Consider the following 6908-nt stretch of genomic DNA (forward strand, 5'->3'; position numbering starts at 1 on the left):
CATTACAACATCATCAGACATAGCAAGACCTTTTTACCTTGATGTAACTAAGCAGGAAGCTCAACATTCCATAAGAAGAGTTTAAACCCCTTGTTCTAAATACCAAGCCTTACATTTAACTTTGTGTAAAGGCAATGGTCACTATTCTGACCCATATCCAAAGTGGCTAGCAGAGTCAGGGCTGGCCCTGGCCTCTCAGTGTCTTTCTGCAGAGTGTCTCCATCACCAGAGATTTCACTGTTGGCTAGGCAAAGTGGTAAGGTATAAGGGAAATCCAGATCTCATTTTATTCTATTTCCAGTAACTCTTGCTGTACCTTCCCAGAAAGCTATTTACTCCCTGTGTTTCTACTTCAATTCCTACAATTCAGTACATAGCTAACTCGCACCCAAGAGCTTCTGTTGTGTGGGCCAGAGCCCAGGTCTTTCCATTTTTATACCTTCTCTACAATGGCCTGGAAAAAAAAAACAACATTGCATTTCTATCTATATTTTTCTTAACATTTAGAAAACAGCCTGGGCCCTGGCAGGCTAGTTCAGTTGGTTAGAGCAGTGTTTTTCAAATGCTTGGTCCGTCTGAAATTCCGTAGCAGTCCACAAGAGTTAACAGTTGTTATTGGTTGAGAAACACTGGTTTAGAGCATTGTCCTGATACTCCAAAGTCTCAGGTTTGATCCCCAGTCAGGACACATACAAGAATCAACCAACGAAAGCATAAATAAGTAGAACAACAAATCGATGTTTCTCTCTCTCGCTTGCTAAAATCAATAATTTTTTAAAACTATATATAAAAAAAAGAAATACAAGGAGACAAGGATTGATTCAAGTCAGTCTCTACCCCTAAGAAGAGACAAACATATAGATCAGTACCACCCAATAGTAATAGTATGTGAGATACATATGTAATTTTAGATTTTCTAGTAGCCACATTATAAAAAGTAGAAAGGAAATGAGAAATTGACTTTTATAATATATTTTACTTAACCCCTAAAATTATCATTTCAACATGTCATCAATATAAATATTATTAATATTTTACACTCTGTTTATATAGTCTTTGAAATCTGGTATGTATTTTACACTGATCCTGTATCTCAATTCAGACTAGCCACATATCTGGACAGCACAGATGCTGATTTCAATGTAATTTTGAGTATAATGACAGAGGCCAGCATGGGTGCTATAGGAACTAAAAGAAGGTATATCTAACCCAGTCTGAAAGAATCAGGGTAAGTTTCCTAGAAAAGATTTCTATTTAAACAGGCCTGGGAGGATGAGCAGGAATTAGCCAGGCAAAGCATGGGAGAAAGGCATACGAAACAGCATTAGCAGAGAGCATGAAGGTAAAAAAACAGCACATATGCCAGGAACTACCAGTAGTGATATTCTAGCATAAAGAAGGAAGCAAGTAGCAGTAAAAAGACATCAGACAAGTACACTATGCCCAAATCTGTCCACTCTCTTCAGCCCAAACCAGGAAAGGGTCAGCTGGGGGAGGGACAAGAGGAGCTGTCCCTGGTTCTGACACCAAAGGCAGATTCACAGTGCACTTCCACCCAGGCTGGGACTGAACTGACCCAGATCAAGCCTACTTCCCTGGGTCTTCTGCAGCACACACGAAGGGCCCAAAGCCCTAAAACTGGACTAGCAGAACACGAGGCTGTTGAACAGGCTGCCCCTTAGTGTGCTGGAGAATCTTAGAAATATCCAAGTCTAAGAACAGAACTCTAAGATACTGAAATTTAGGATCAGGCATGGCCAGGAAATGCATCCTCTTTGAAATAAAAGTAGATGTAGATCTAATATACCAAGTGAACCACAAAGATGGTAGGTAGTTAACCTGTGGGATCCTATCTTGAACCCCTAGAGGATGTAAACTAACAACTCAATTTTCAACCTAGAATTAACTCCTATTATCTTCCCCCACCTCCATTAATCCATAATGGAGTGCAATGAAAAAATATTTGCAATAATATCACCTCAGTATGTGAATGGGCTAAGGAAAAAATAAAACAGTCTTCACAAGTAAGACTATATAATTATCATTCATTCTTGAGTATATCAATACAGAATAATAATTCTACATCCATTAATTTTAAAAAATTGTATTACATACTCAATGATCAAGATATCATGATGGAACTGTACATTGGCATTTTATACCAGTGTGATCCTTTGAAAATCTATTTGGCAATATTTATTAACAGCTATATGATGTTTCTGCTCTTTGACTTATAATTCCACTCAGTTACATAGTGAAACACTTGGAATCAGATAAACCTGGGCCAAATCTCAGTTCTACCACATGTGGACATGTAACCTTGAACAAGCCACAGGTCCCATTCTGAGCTATAATTTCTTTTTTTTAGAAGATTTTATTCATTTTAGAGAGAGGAGAGAGAGAGAGAGAGAGAGCAGAAGGGGAGGAGCAGGAAGCATCAACTCCCACATGTGCCTTGACCAGGCAAGCCCAGGGTTTCAAACTGGCAACCTCAGTATTCCAGGTCAACACTTTATCCACTGAGCCACCACAGGTCAGGCCCCATTCTGAACTATAATCTCCTCATCTATAAAATCTCACAGAGTTGTGGGAAGATTAACTAATGAATGGCAAAGGTCAAGCACAGCACTTAGCACTCAAAGGCAATTGATAATTCCCATGGTCCTCTGATATGCTCCTGAGACAAATCCTTGTTTTCTCTATATATCCTCTCAATCATTTCCATGGCTTCACTCTTATTTAATAGTAAATAAAAACAGAATATAAAGAAGAGAGCAAATCAGTCACACCTTTTAAAGGGAAGATACTTATATCCTAGTCTCCTCCTAAGTTGGGCTGCAAGACTCACCTCCTAATAGTTTCTGGCTTGAGCAAGTATGAGATTGGTGATACCATATCCTGAGACTGAAAATACTACCAGAGGGGTAAGTTTGGCAAAAAAGATAATCAGTGTTGTTTCTGACATATTAAGCTTGGAGAGCCTGCAAGATATCCTAGTGCAGTTATCTTATACATGGTTGAAGATATGATGTGGAACCCAGAAAAGATATTTCACTTAGGCCCTGGTTGGTTGGCTCAGTGGTAGAGCGTCGGCCTGGCGTTCAGGAGTTCCGGGTTTGATTCCCGGCCAGGGCACACAGGAGAAGCGCCCATCTGCTTCTCCACCCCTTCCCCTCTCCTTTCTCTCTGTCTCTCTCTTCCCCTCCCGCAGCCAAGGCTCCATTGGAGCAAAGATGGCCCAGGAGCTGGGGATGGCTCCTTGGCCTCTGCCCCACACGCTAGAGTGGCTCTGGTCGGCAGAGCGATGCCCCAGATGGGCAGAGCATCGCCCCCTGGTGGGCAGAGTGTCGCCCCCTGGTGGGCGTGCTGGGTGGATCCCGGTGGGGTGCATGCGGGAGTCTGTCTGACTGTCTCTCCCCGTTTCTAGCTTCAGGGGGAAAAAAAAAAAAGATATTTCACTTAAAGATCCACATTTAAGAGTTGCCCTGGCTGGGTGGCTCAACTGATTATAGCATTGTCCCGAGGCACAGAAGTTTCCAGTTCAATCCCTGGCCAGGGCACATACACAAACAGATTGATGTTTCTGTCTCTCTCTCCCTCTCTCCCTTCCTCTCTCTCTTTAAAATCAATCAATCAGCCAATCAATCAATCATAAGATCCATATTTAAGAGTTAAAAGCATACAATAATAACTGAAGCTATGGCATCAATGAGAATTCTCAAAGAGGGTGTGTTGCATGGAGAGAATAGAGCAAACACAAAATCCTAAAATACACCACTTAACTCAGGCCCTCACATCAAAATGGTAATAAAATCCCATGGATTCTACCTTCTAATATATATTAATACTATCTACTTTTCTATATCCCTACTACTATTATCCAAGTTTAGGTTACCACTAATTCTTGCCTGGCTAAGTGCAACAGCCTCCTAATTAACTCCCTACCTCTAGTCCTGAATCCTCAGGTCTGTTCTCTAATTGCGTCCAAGTTGATATTTCCAAAATACAAATATATATTCATTCATTCAATAAACATTTACTAAATGTCTACTAGTTGTGAACAAAGCAGACATATATGTTTCCTTATCCTCACAAAGAGTATAGTTACAGACAATAAACAAGTAATGCCCTAATGACTGTTTATAATATATATAAATATATATGATATATAAACAATATTCAAAATGGATGATAAGATAACCCTTAAAAATCTATATTTCTATTGGTTCATTGTGTCCTAGCTTCCTATTGGTTTCACCCTTCAGGGAACAACAGTGCACTCATAATATCTCAGGGGAATTTGGGGTGTAACACAAAGCTGAAACAAATGACAGCTTGTCACCCTTGGTTGTTTAGCACTTTTTCTCTTTACATTATATGTCTGTTTACTGAAGTAACAACCACGAAGGAATTAAAATGTAGTATTTTATCAAAGGTATAATGAATTTTATGAAATGAATAAATAAATATTACAAGAATAGTTTGTCAAAATTTTTTTCACCTATGGATGGGATGAACATTATTACTACAGGCTATTCGAACATGCTGTTGCACAGATGAATGTTAAAAAACAGTAAGGAGCCTGACCTGTGGTGGCGCAGTGGATAAAGTGACGACCTGAGGTCACTAGTTTGAAACCATGGTCTTGCTTGGTCAAGCCACATATGGAAGTTGATGCTTCCTGCTTCTCCCCTTCTCTCTCTCTCTCCCTTCTCTAAAATGAATAAATAAAATCTTTTAAAAATGAGTAAGAATGTAAATTTGTGATTTCCACATTGGACAGCTGTCCAGGCACCCACCTTAGAAAGAACCTGGATCACCAGTACCATTTTAACAACCGGTTTGCAGAATTCAACAAAAAATTAGGTATTGGTTCTGCTGAACCAGTGCAAACTGGCTGAATCCCACCACTGATATATGTATTTCAAGATAAGTGCTTTGGAGCCTGACCTGTGGTAGCACAGTGGATAAAGCGTCGACCTGGAAATGCTGAGGTCGCCGGTTCGAAACCTTAGGCTTGCCTGGTCAAGGCACATATGGGAGTTGATGCTTCCAGCTCCTCCCCCCTTCTCTCTCTCTCTCTCCCTCTGTTTCCCCCCTCTAAAAATGAATAAATAAAATGAAAAAAAATCTTAAAAAAAAAAAAAGATAAGTGCTTTGGAAAAAAAAGAATAGATCGCAGTAAAACAGAATAAGAGAAAAATTGGAGATGGTGCCTATATCAGTGTTGAAAAAAGATGAAGGTAAAGTCTGGGCAGACAAAGAGTGAGGTAGGTAACAGACCTACCACATGGGTCATTTCATCATTGGGAAGGACACCCTTCACCCACAATGATGGTGATCAGCAAGATGAACAAAGATGTGCAGATGAGAGCAGGGATTAATCAATAGTTAATAGAAACTGCAGAAAGAGAATGCCTCGCCTGACCTGTGGTGGCGCAGTGGATAAAGTGTTGACCTGAAAATGCTGAGGTCGCTGGTTCGAAACCCTGGGCTTGCCTGGCCAAGGCAAATATGGGAGTTGATGCTTCCAGCTCCTCCCCACCTTCTCTCTCTCTCTCTCCCTCTCTGTCTCTCTCTCTCTCTCCCTTTCTCTCTCCTCTCTAAAATGAATAAATAAAATTAAAAAAAAGAGAATGCCTCAAAGAGTTGCTGAAAGCTAAATTAATTGAATGTTGCTGAAAGAATCAACTGAAGGCACACTGTAAAGAGGTAATTAAAGAGAAAGGACTAAAACACCTTACTGTGATAACTTAGTGGCTGAAATCACAGCAAAAGGCAGAGCCTGTACTGAACTGCGTAAAGAAGGAGCTTCTACAAAGAATAAGAACATTCCTTGCTCAGCATGCCAGCCTTTAAGATGGAAATACACTATGTTGTTTGGTGGTTTTATTTATGAAGGTACAACTTGCCATAAATTAGAAATCAACATCTCAATAAATTTTTTTTTTTTAATTTTGAGAGAGAGAGAGAGAGAGGAACATCGATCTGTTCCTGTATGTGCCCTGCCTAGGTATTGAATTGGCAACCTCTGTACTTCAGGATGATGCTTTAACCAACCATGCTATTCAGCCAGCTAGGGCAATAAAATCCTTTTTTGTATGATGGTATACAGTTTTCAGTAGTGATGTATGTATCATATTATTTTCCCCCTAAATGTTATTTTTTAAAGATTTTTTTTATTGATTTTATGGGAGGTGGGCAGAATGAGAAGTATCAACTCATAGTGGCTTCCCTTTCATTGTTCACTGATTGCCTGTTATATGTGCCTTGACCCAGCAAACCCAGGGTTTCAAACCAGCAACCTCACCATTCCAGGTCAAAACTCTATCTACTGTGCCACCACAAGCCAGGACCCCTAAATGCTATTTTAATAAATATTTCATGAGCCTGACTGGTGGTGGTATAGTGGATAGAGTTGTCAACCTGGGATTCTGAGGTCCTGGGTTCAAAACCCTGAGGTTGCTAGTGTCAGCTTGAGTATGGGGTCACTGGCTTGAGTGCAGGATCAACAACATAATCCCAAGGTTGCTAATTTGAGCCCAAATGTCACTGGCTTGAAGCCCAAGGTCACTGGCTTGAGCCTAAGGCTGCTGTCTTGAGCAAGAGGTCAGTTTGAGCTTCTCTGGTCAAGGCATGTAGTGAGAAGTAATCAATAAACAACTAAAGTGACACAACTACAAATTGATATTTCTCATCTCTCTCCTTTCCTCTCTCAAAAATATAATAATAATAATAATAAAATATTTCATGAATAAAAACAAAAAGACCCTGGCTCAACGGTAGAGCGTTGGCCCAGCATGTGGAAGTCCCTGGTTTGATTCCCGGCCAGGGCACACAGGAGAAGCACCCATCTGCTTCTCCACCCTTCCCCCTCTACTTTACCTCTATCTCTTTCATTCTCTCCC

The 6908-nt window shown here is 40.4% G+C and overlaps 1 pseudogene; it reads left to right on the top strand.

Annotated features, from left to right (window-relative positions):
• The first annotated feature begins 5334 nt into the window (after positions 1 to 5334).
• LOC136329142 (transcription and mRNA export factor ENY2-like) lies at positions 5335 to 5859 on the top strand (annotated as a pseudogene).
• Positions 5860 to 6908: the final 1049 nt, after the last annotated feature.

The sequence above is a fragment of the Saccopteryx bilineata genome, chromosome 3 (assembly GCF_036850765.1).
Source record: "Saccopteryx bilineata isolate mSacBil1 chromosome 3, mSacBil1_pri_phased_curated, whole genome shotgun sequence".
NCBI classification, from domain to species: domain Eukaryota; kingdom Metazoa; phylum Chordata; class Mammalia; order Chiroptera; family Emballonuridae; genus Saccopteryx; species Saccopteryx bilineata.